Source organism: Felis catus, chromosome A1 (assembly GCF_018350175.1).
Source record: "Felis catus isolate Fca126 chromosome A1, F.catus_Fca126_mat1.0, whole genome shotgun sequence".
NCBI lineage: Eukaryota > Metazoa > Chordata > Mammalia > Carnivora > Felidae > Felis > Felis catus.
The window spans coordinates 194,353,089-194,363,733 of NC_058368.1; the positions used below are offsets into that span (position 1 = coordinate 194,353,089).

Sequence of the window (10,645 nt, forward strand, 5' to 3'; positions counted from 1 at the left end):
TATTTTTGGGACAGAGAGAGACAGAGCATGAACGGGGGAGGGGCAGAGAGAGAGAGGGAAACACAGAATTGGAAACAGGCTCCAGGCTCGGAGCCATCAGCCCAGAGCCTGACGCGGGGCTCGAACTCATCGCGAGATCGTGACCTGGCTGAAGTCGGACGCTTAACCGACTGAGCCACCCAGGCGCCCCGAGTTATAGCTTATTTTTAAAGAGATTTTCACACATTATAAAATCTTTTTAAAGGGTTAATATGCAAAACGTAAGATATACATGAATATTTTAGCATGATCCAGTTAAAAAAAAAAAAAAGTCCACTGGGAAATATAAAACTGGCCCTGTCATATTTGTTAGTGGGATTCTGGTGACTTCTCTCTGTGTTTCAGTTACCTTGTATGAGTAATATATGTACACATGGACATATGTATGTGCATATATATTTTTATGTAAAATATTTAATAGGTACTAGAAAAGGATACAAAGTACAGTTCCCCTTTTCATGGAAAATTAAAATAATTAGGCGACTCATAAGATCAACTGATTTATATTTTCTCTTTTGCATATAGGAAACTGTGGCCAAAAGCAGTGATGTCATTTCCTAGAAAATGATTATTCATTTCCTTTTCCTCTGGTGTAATTTTCCTGCGGGAAACCTATCGTTTTACTAATTCCAGATTATGAGGTTCAGGAGAAATCACACCTGTTCTCCAAATAATGAGCCTGTAATCTAAGAACAGGGGAATATATAAAATATTTAATATACAGAACAGCATAAAATAGATGTCAGCCACAGACAACCATAACAACTATAAAGGCAAGTGCAGTAAAACCTTGGTTTAGGAGCATAATTCGGTCCAGAAATATACTTGTAATCCAAAGCACTTATATATCAAAGCAAATTTCCCCATAAGACATCATAGAAACTCAGATGATTTATTCCACAACCCCAAAATATTCATATAAAAATAATACTGTAATATAAAACAAAATAACAAAATACAAAATCTAAAGAAAAATAAACAGATTAACCTGCACTTACCTTTGAAAACTTTAGTGGCTGATGTGAGGGAGACAAAACAGAGGAAGGTTATTGTGTAGGACGACTCTCACTATCACTAATGGAATCACTGCTATCTATTGGCTCAATGGAATCTTTTTCTGCCTGGGGACCATTGTGTATGCTCACATGGATGTTGACTACAGAACAGTATTTATTTATTTATTTACCTATTTATTTATTTTAAAATTTTCAACATTTTTTAAATTTTCCTTTGTTTTAAATTTACATCCAAGTTAACTAGCATATAGTGCAACAACGATTCCAAGGGCAGATTCCTTAATGCCCTTGTCTACAGTACAGTATTAATAAACTCTTGTCATATACTGTATCGAATGTAACTGGCAACAAGGCAGCCGAGGAAAGGGTCTCGATCTGCAGGCAGCCTGACCCAGAATGAAGCAGAGCATTCCTAAGCTTACTCTTGTATGGAACAGCGGAGGGCTGTCGATAGGTGCTTTGAAGTGACAAAAAATACACTACTGCCAGTTGTGAGCACTTTCCAACCTTCTGAAAAATCACTGATTTCTGCCAAAACCTGGCCTGAGACTGACCACCCGCGCATGGGAGACAGTCACCCACAATTCTGCAGCGAGAGAGACAGAGAGGGAGAGAGAGAGGAGACATTGGCTCAGTTGTGATCACATGACATCTGGTGTCACACTACTCATATTGCAAGACATCACTCGTTTATCAAGTTAAAGTTTATTAGAAATGTTTGCTTATCTTGTGAAAACACTCACAGAACAAGTTACTCACAATCCAAGGTTTTACTGATTAAGGGAGAGACCTCTCTCTCCAAAAGTAAGCTAATTAGGCTGTACATCCCCACTGGCTATAGTGAATGGTTCAGAAATGATCCCAAAAGACAAGTCAGACCAAAGAGTGGAAGCTAAGGCCTTTGGAGGATTTACTGGGGAAAGAAATTTTCTCCCTCTTTGGAGGTTTGTTGAATTATCACAGTGAAGTAATCTCTAAGTGACCCCAATCTTCAAGTCACCACATAGAAACTAAGAACACCAATACAGAGGAAGGAAGAGCTAAAGAGATGGGAAAATATAAGTCCCTTATGATATTGCGTGATTTCTTGATCCATCTGTACCTACAAAATACAACAGGTTTTTACATATGGCTTTGAACTGAAAAGCTAACGGAGACTGTTGGGCAGGTCTGTGCCTAAAGTAGGAATGGCAAATAAGCCAATTCTGAAAAATTAGCAGTTCCTGCCAGGAGCACAAAATTGATGGGGGATGGGTGATGGGTATTGAGGAGGGCACCTGTTGGGATGAACACTGGGTGTTGTATGGAAACCAATTTGACAATAAATTTCATATTTAAAAAAAGGAACACAAAATTGATAAGAACTATGAAGTCTCATATGGATCCAATGGAAAAGTATATCATGATCAATTACTGGTGTCTATCATAGTTGTGGAAAGAGAAAGTGGTAGCTTGAGTGCAATCTACTTATCCTCTCTGACCTAAACCATCCACAACTAATAAAGGCCCGCACTTCTATTTTTCAACTTGTACAAATTTGTGTAAATACTCCCAAATATGTAATTGTATTGGCACTTGGCCATTATTTTAGAGCTAAATAGCAACAAATTGGCTTATTTTGAGACATAACCCTTAAGCTGTGTCAGCCGCATCAACAGCTACACTTCTATTGACCTCTGCAGGGAAACTTATCTCCCACAATTCCCTTCCAATTAGTACAAGTGAACAGGATGGATGTAAATTGGTAATTTTCACTTTTAGAGAAAGATGCTCTTTTATTCTTGGAAAAACTAAGTTATAGGAATTAAATTTTTATACCAATCTTCCTTCTTCCCAGTGTCAGCTGTGCATCCTTGTGCTAATCATTTGGTCTCTCTGAGCTTCAGGTTCTCCAACTGTACCATGGACAGACCTATTAGCTATGGGATGCTCCACTGAAATAATGTATGCAAAAGTGCTTTGGATATTGAAAAGTGCTATATAAATTATGACTTGTTACTCTGGAGAGATCCCAAATAACACTGAGGGATCTTTTGTTAATTGCAGGCCCCCTAAAGGTCTATCTATTTCACTTATGATTAAGTGAACTCAATTCCATCATGTAGAGTAAGAACTTTGCTAAGTTCTCACTAACTCACTTGATACCTTCAGCCTTGTCACCCTGTTGAGCATTATTTCAACCTCCTTCCAGTTAGAGCTCTCTTAACAAACTCTCCACTCTGGTTTGTCTTGATCCCCTACTAGAATAGAACTTGTTCATGTTGCCATTTTCTAGCCCATATAGCTGACATTCTCCTTATTCCTGTGCAGGCTGTTGACTCTGTCCTTGGTCTATAAACACAGGTTCCAAACTCCTCAAACCTCTAGCTCTGTTCATCTTCTATTGAATCATCTGAGCAATGTTAGTGAGCTTGATCTTTGCATCGAAACCAATATTTGGGGAGCTGTCATTTTATGATCTCCACATTGCTCTCCTTGAGCACTTCTTCTGTTCTAATTATATATTTTTTCTCACTCATATCTTTCCTTTAAAAAAAAAACTACAAAAGTAATAGGTACTTTAGGATGTAGATAAGAAAATGAATACCAAGAAAGGCTAATGACAGTGTCTAACATCACAGAGATAGTGATCACAATGGAGAAAGAATTTAAATTCAGGTGTCATGACTCAAAAGCACACACTCCTTCTGGAGTACCATGCTGCTTTTAAAATCCTCATCAATCTTCCAGTTATCCTCATTCTATATTTCACATCCCAATTGCCAAAAAAAGCCTATGACAAAATCTGTTCATCATCTGAGAAACAGATACACCATTATTACAAGCACAATTTAAACACTAGTCAGCTTTACTGAAGTTGAAAATCAGCCTCTGTATCCCAGAAGATCGAAGGACTTTGAACAATAACATTAAGGGAAAGACTGTATTTTTGAATGACTAGTATTACTGCTCCTTCAATTAGGACAGAATGAGAATTTTAAACATCTCTATTTTGCTAGTTGGAAATGAATATGCAGGTCAAATTCTTATGGCTCTCCTGGGTTATGTCAAAGATTTAGAATAGAACTACTCAATTTTGTTCCAAAACTCTGGACTCTGAAAAATCACCAAGTTTAAAATTAGAGAACTCAGAGTTTATTTTCCAACCCCATAATTTGAGAGAAAGTGAAATTAATATCAAGAAGGTCAAGTGACTTACCTACAATCACCACAGCTAATACTATTCAAAGTGTCAGACTTATAATAGACCATGAAATAGCACATATGGATTCCTTGCCTGAGCGCCCAGTAGTGCCTGGTGATGTGATTGACTGATATTCAGCATGAGCTCCTTACATAGTACAGTCTAGTAGTAAGAAGTTTGGGAACTTGCAGTCCCTGGATCCTATTTCAACTAGGACTGACTGCAGCTAAGTAGTATTTCCACATATCCAAACTTATGCTCTTTCAGTGAAACTAGCATTTTCCACAGTGTTCCTTAGAGCAGTATTCATGTAGGATGTCAGATAGTAGGTGCTCCACACTTTCAGGAAGTTTGGAAAATACAGTTCAAACACATTTAATTTATTCTCTTTTATACTACCAAATTTCTTGGTGCCTTTATTATGTTAATGAGCTCCTTGGCACGAAGAAATGGCTATATATTACTTCTTAAGCCTTACTGCACAGTTATTAGCATAACTAAACCAGTGACTCAAGGAATACAGTTTGGGAAACTATGCCCACTACCTAACCCACATTTGCGGATTAAATGCTATACTCCCCAGGCAGGTTTCCTCTTTACCCTTTGCTCCTGTTCTTTAATGAAGCCCTAAACAACAGAGATCTCTGTAATGCAACCAGAGTTTACACAAACCCAGAGCAAGATAAAAATGCCAGCAAAAAACAGACAAGCAAAACCATGACAAATGGCCTTAGCCTGATATTTTTCTCCCTTCATGTAGCAAAGGATTACTTCTTGTGGAGTGAATTGAAAGTCTTCTCCACAACAGGCACTTTGGTAAAGGACAGACATGAACCAGAACACCCCATCTTCACAGGCCTTGAGGGCCATCCATGGCAGCTACAGAATTTCTACACATTAGAAATTAGAGCCAGTTAGGGGGACAGGATGAATGGGGATTTGGGAAAAGTGAAGTGACTTACTTTGACTTTTGAGTGCATCACAAAATCATTGCTAGATGGAATTATTTGTTGAGGGGCAAAATTGGGTGGAGGTGAAAGAAATTGTGGAAAGATGACATCCCTGAACCTCCCCTTGGTTCTGCCATGGGAAGCAGGTCTTGTAACTGGGGAGATACATGACAAAACAGATTATCATACAAAAAAGGAGTGCTCTAAACAAAGACCAGCATATTGTGCGCAGGGAGACCAGAACAGTGAATGGACTCTAGGGACATTTTAGTCTACATCTGTAAAGGAAAAAAATATTTCAAATTGCTGCTAGATAGCCATCTAGCGAAGAGAAAACATGGTACTCTCACTTGTTGCCCTGCCAAAGATGTTGTATAGCACAGTCTCTTTGAATAAAAATAAAAATAACAACGTACTGGATTGATTGTTCAGCTGTGTACTTTCAAGACCTCTTTTGATCAGAACTAGACTGGGAATGGAAAATATAAATTCTTATACTGTCAACCCTCCACCAAATGATCCTAAACAAATCCTGTAATATCTAGGGGACTGTGTTTCTTCACCCATAGGTTGGGAGAGCTGAACTACAATATCAAGTAAACCCATCTTGGCTCTAAAATAATATGATTTCATAATATTCTTCAATGCCTCTTGGGTATATAGTGTAGTGGTTAAAATGATCAGGCTCTGGAGTTTAAATCCCAGCTTTGCCATTTACTGTTTCTGTGACCTTGAACAAATTACTCCTTATTGGTCTTATTTCCCTAATCTACAAAATAAGGATAATAATAATACCTACCTGGTAAGTTTTAGGGAAGATTAAATAAAGTAATGCAATTAGAGTACCCAAGTTAGTTTTTAGCACCTAGTTACAGCTCAATACATAGAAATTATCATCCACACTATTACAGTTTTAAGTTTTATGCAGAGATTATCCCAATGTCTGGTATATAGTGCTCAATGAACAGGCACTGAACTGGGCACATTACAGGCCTGTGTTTAATCATTAACCTTATTCTCACTTCTAGGCCTTGTACTATGCAGAACCTTGTTTATCCAACATATACATAATGAAATGCCTATTAAGTGCTGGACGCTCTTCTAAATGCTTGAAAAATATTATCACTTAATCTTTCCATGACCCTATGAGTGAGGTATTATCTCATTTTATAAATAAGGAAATGGAGGCCAAACAAGGGTAAATAGCATGTCCTAAAGCATGTGCCAATAACTAGTTTGGGCCAGAGCTAGGATTTGGACCCAGGCAGCCTAGCTCTAGAACCTGTGCTCCCGAACATCGGCAGACACTGTTAGCCTTGCAACTCACTCTTCTCCTGCTTACCCCTTCCAGCATGGCTGACTTTCCCACAGTCCTCCAAACAGGCCAAGAGGCCTGGCTCAGTCACACTGCTATGCTTTCAATCTTGCCTTCCTTCCTACCACTTCCCAACTCACCAAGTGACCTCTCCCAGGTCCTGTACTCTATTGATCTTAATCTAAAATATCCTTCAAAACTTGTGACTTTCTCCCCTACAATGTTGTCAGTTTTTCCTTCCACTCACTCTGTTTTCTGCTGTCTGGCTCAACTCCATTTGCATGCAGAGGGGTCAGGGTAATGGGTCTTTATATCTTGCGTGTCCAATTCTGCCTACCCCACTAAATTATAATTCCAGGAGAACAGAATCCACAGCATCCTCCTTCATTGAAAGATTGGCTCTCATGGTTGGGTGTCTGTCTGAAGATAGCCACAGAAAATTCCTTATGACTTGAAACATTAAGATGCATGGCATTTATTTGATCCCCTTTTTTTCCCTTAAGCAAATTTGAGAACAAGGAATATGGTATTTGACAAAAGCTAGTGTAGAGTGACATCTGGTGGCTATTTTTTAAAAGGTTCACAAATATTTTCTGCTCCTTACAGGCAAAGTTCATTCCTTAAGGGAAAGGTGCCTTATCCATCAAAGCCTGCGTCACAACTAGGCTACCTGCAAAGACAACAGGAAGAATCAAGGCAGAAGAAATCCCTTTTTTTTTTTAGTCATTTTATTTGAACAGAAATCCTCTATACTCACTAAGTCATAAAGATGTGAAACACCTTCTTCCCTCAGGAGGAGAGACAACTGGTACCAAGACCCACGTTTAGAGGCAGAGGTTGAAGTTTCCTATTCCAGTCCTTGTTGTTAGCGTCTAGTGAATAGGCAAGCCCCATTTCCCCCTTTGAGCCTCAGTTACTAGATATATATTTTTTAATACTGGGATTATACTCAAGGTATTCTTCTCTTTATATAAAAGAGCAATCATTCTATAATATATACAATTTCCCCTAAATTTTAAGTGCCAAGTTGGCAGGTATGGTCTCCTAGTTAAATACCACCTCTTTTACACTAATATTTGAACAAAATGAACCAAAATCAAGTTAAAAGTACTCTTACAAAAAGTGGCAACAGTAGTACCATTCATACTTGCAAGAGTAGTAATAATAGATAACCCAGGCCATGCCAAGTATTTTTGTATATATACTGCTTCATACTACTGAATGCCTAACCTGAGAAGGAAGTCATCGGCATCAGATAGTCACAAACTGCACGTTCTGGCCCAGGATGCCATCGAGCAAGACGTGGGGACGCACACCAGCCCCCTGTAGGCTCATCTACCAGCACTGAGGACATCAACTGGACTACAAGCCTTGCCTGCCCTGACTTTACAGTCCTTTCCCTTTTCTCACCAACTTATCTGTGTTGTAGAAGATGAAGTGTAAAAGGCAAATTAAGTGGAAAAGCTAACCTGCTATATCCCAGCTTCTCCACCGGAGGCATCCAGACAAAACCAGGCTCAAACTGGGGCAGAGGAAGGGGGTGAAAAGTCTAAACCCAGAAGCAATATTGACACTGTGACATCAGACTACACAGAAAATTTTTTGCGCCTGGGAAATGAGACTGTTTATTATTATTGAACATGACAGAAAAAGCTATGAAACCCAAGTACTATCAGGGCCACAGGAAAGAGGCTTGACATCACACAGAGTGACGGCAACAGTGAGAAAGGATACAGTTGTTCTCTGAGGCTTACCCCGTCCAGTTCATCCAATAAACCATATTTACCATCTTGGACTCGAATAGAAATTGTCCGTTTTGAAAGGTGAGTAAGCAAAGGCGACAAACCAGCACAAAACTTCTGAAAGGATGGCAGAGACTCGGAATACAAGAGATAGGGAAAATAGTCTGTTACCTCTGCTTTTCCCTGTCAAGGCAATTAAACAGAACATGAATGCTCTGAAATAGGAAATAAATCTGTAACACACAATGAAAAGAAAACTAGTGCAACAGAGGACTACTAGCGTTCTATGAACTCTTTAAAGGGACTAGGAGTTACCCAGAGCACAATAGGTCAGTGACAGGAGGATATGTTTGAGGGAATAACAAAATCACATAATTCTTGGGTTTAAAAAAAAATGACTAAGATGAAAATGGTTAAAGAAGTACAGTAAGTACTTGGAGGGCCATTAATAATTGCCCTCCCTAAAGAGAAAAAAAATATACTTGCAATAGAAAAAAATTATTAAAAATTATTCTCTGAAGACAATAACTCAGAAACGAAGCAGGAATTTATCTGAAGGTCCAATGAGCTTCCTGTTTTCTGGCAAGGTTTAATAAACATTGTCGCAGGTCTATTTGGAGTTATTATACTTCAAAATTAAAAGCATCTCCTTTCCAGCCAGCACTTAGCAATGGGCATCGCTCAGGACAACTAACACAAGTGCCAGCCCTGCCATGAGAAGAGGGAGCGTGAGCTGGGATGCCCCATTGCCAACAATGAATTGGCCTCCATCCGCTCCCCCCCCCCTTCCGCACACAGTCTGTTCAGACAAGGCAGCAACAAGTAGCATGCCTGGAGGCTGGATGTGGGGAACGTACCCTGGGGCTCCAAATGTTATACACACAGAACAAGGATTACTGACTTTGTCTACGATGCATCTAATAACCAACTGGTCCCACCAAAACCCTGGTGAAGAATGGAATCATTCTCATTAACCACACACTGTCCCAGTAGTGGTACGGGTCCCACTATGCACTGACCTTGGACTGCAAGAAGGGAGTCAGACCGACTCCCGAAGATGAAGAGATTTTAAACACAAAACAATCAATGACAATTCAAAGAAGCAGGAGGACAAGAAAAAGAATGCCAAGATTAGCGTCTTCTGAAGGAGCAGTTTCAGCCAGGCAAGCTTCTTGCATACACGGCTTCAAGATCAGGCCAGCGTGGCCGAGCACATGGCTATGTGCCAGAGGGCAGGAGGCTGGAGTTCTATCTGAGGAAAATCAAGGCCCAGAAAGGCGAATAAATTCTCCTCCCCGCCTACTGTCCCTCATGTAATTAAGGTGAAAAATAAAACAAGTACCAACAACAAACAACCCCCCCCCCACAAAAATAGAATATAGAAGACGTAGTTACTGAAAGGAAGGTAACATACAGTAACTGACTTCTCAGTTGACATGCAAGCAATTGGCAGAGCTACGCTGTATAGTTTGGGCAGGGAACTGCGTATTTGTAGAACATTGTCCCCAACCCGTGGAGAATACACGTTTATATACTTACCCTGCCCCTTTCCCTTCCACTCCAAACTCATTCAACTGCCTGCCCCACATCTCCACGTGATTATCTAACAGACCACTCAAAAGTACAATTTCCCAAAGCACACTGTCATCTTCTTCTAAAATCTGGGTCCCGGTTTCTCCACCTGAGTTAATGAAAATTGCATTTCCTAGTTACTTGGGCAAGCAACAGTGGAGTTATCTTTGACTTCCTTCCCCGATGCCGATCCCTCTCTCTAGCATTCCAATACAGTATTGTTTCAGGAGAATTCAGTGACACCCGGTGTTCATCACAACCAGTGTCCTCCTTAGTACCCATCACCCATTTAGCCCATCCGCCACCCACCTTCTTCCATGAACCCTCAGTCTGTTCTCTATCGTTAAGAGTCTTTTGTGGTTTGTTTTCCTCTATTTTCTTTTCTCCCCCACCCTTTCCATATGTTCATCTGCTTTGTTTCTTCAATTCCACGTATGAGTGAAATCATATGGTATTTGTCTTTCTCTAAATCTGGGCATTTTGAATAGGAAGGTCACCCAGGACAACAGGCATAAACTAAGACTGTCTTGCACAAGCTGGGTCACATGGTCACCCTATTTAATCTCAACATGACAGCCCAAATGTCTCTTTAAAACCTAAGTCAGACCCTGTACTCCTCCACTCAGAGGCTTCTCAGCTCACTTGGTGTAGAAGCCAAGATCCTTCAGATGACCAGCAAAGCTTTCCGTGATCTGCCCCCCACCCCCATCCAGGCCTCTATCTCCTCTTCCCCTCCTTCCCCTTTGTTCACCTTTTTCTTCCTTCTGTGCAAACTCATGCCTCAGAGCCTTTGCTTTGAGGTTCCCTCTGCCTGGAAGGCTTTCTCC

General features: G+C 40.1%; 1 pseudogene; it reads left to right on the plus strand.

Moving 5' to 3' along the window:
- The window catches only part of LOC101098519, a 67,528-nt pseudogene extending 57,435 nt beyond the window's left edge, over positions 1-10,093 (plus strand).
- Positions 10,094-10,645: the final 552 nt, after the last annotated feature.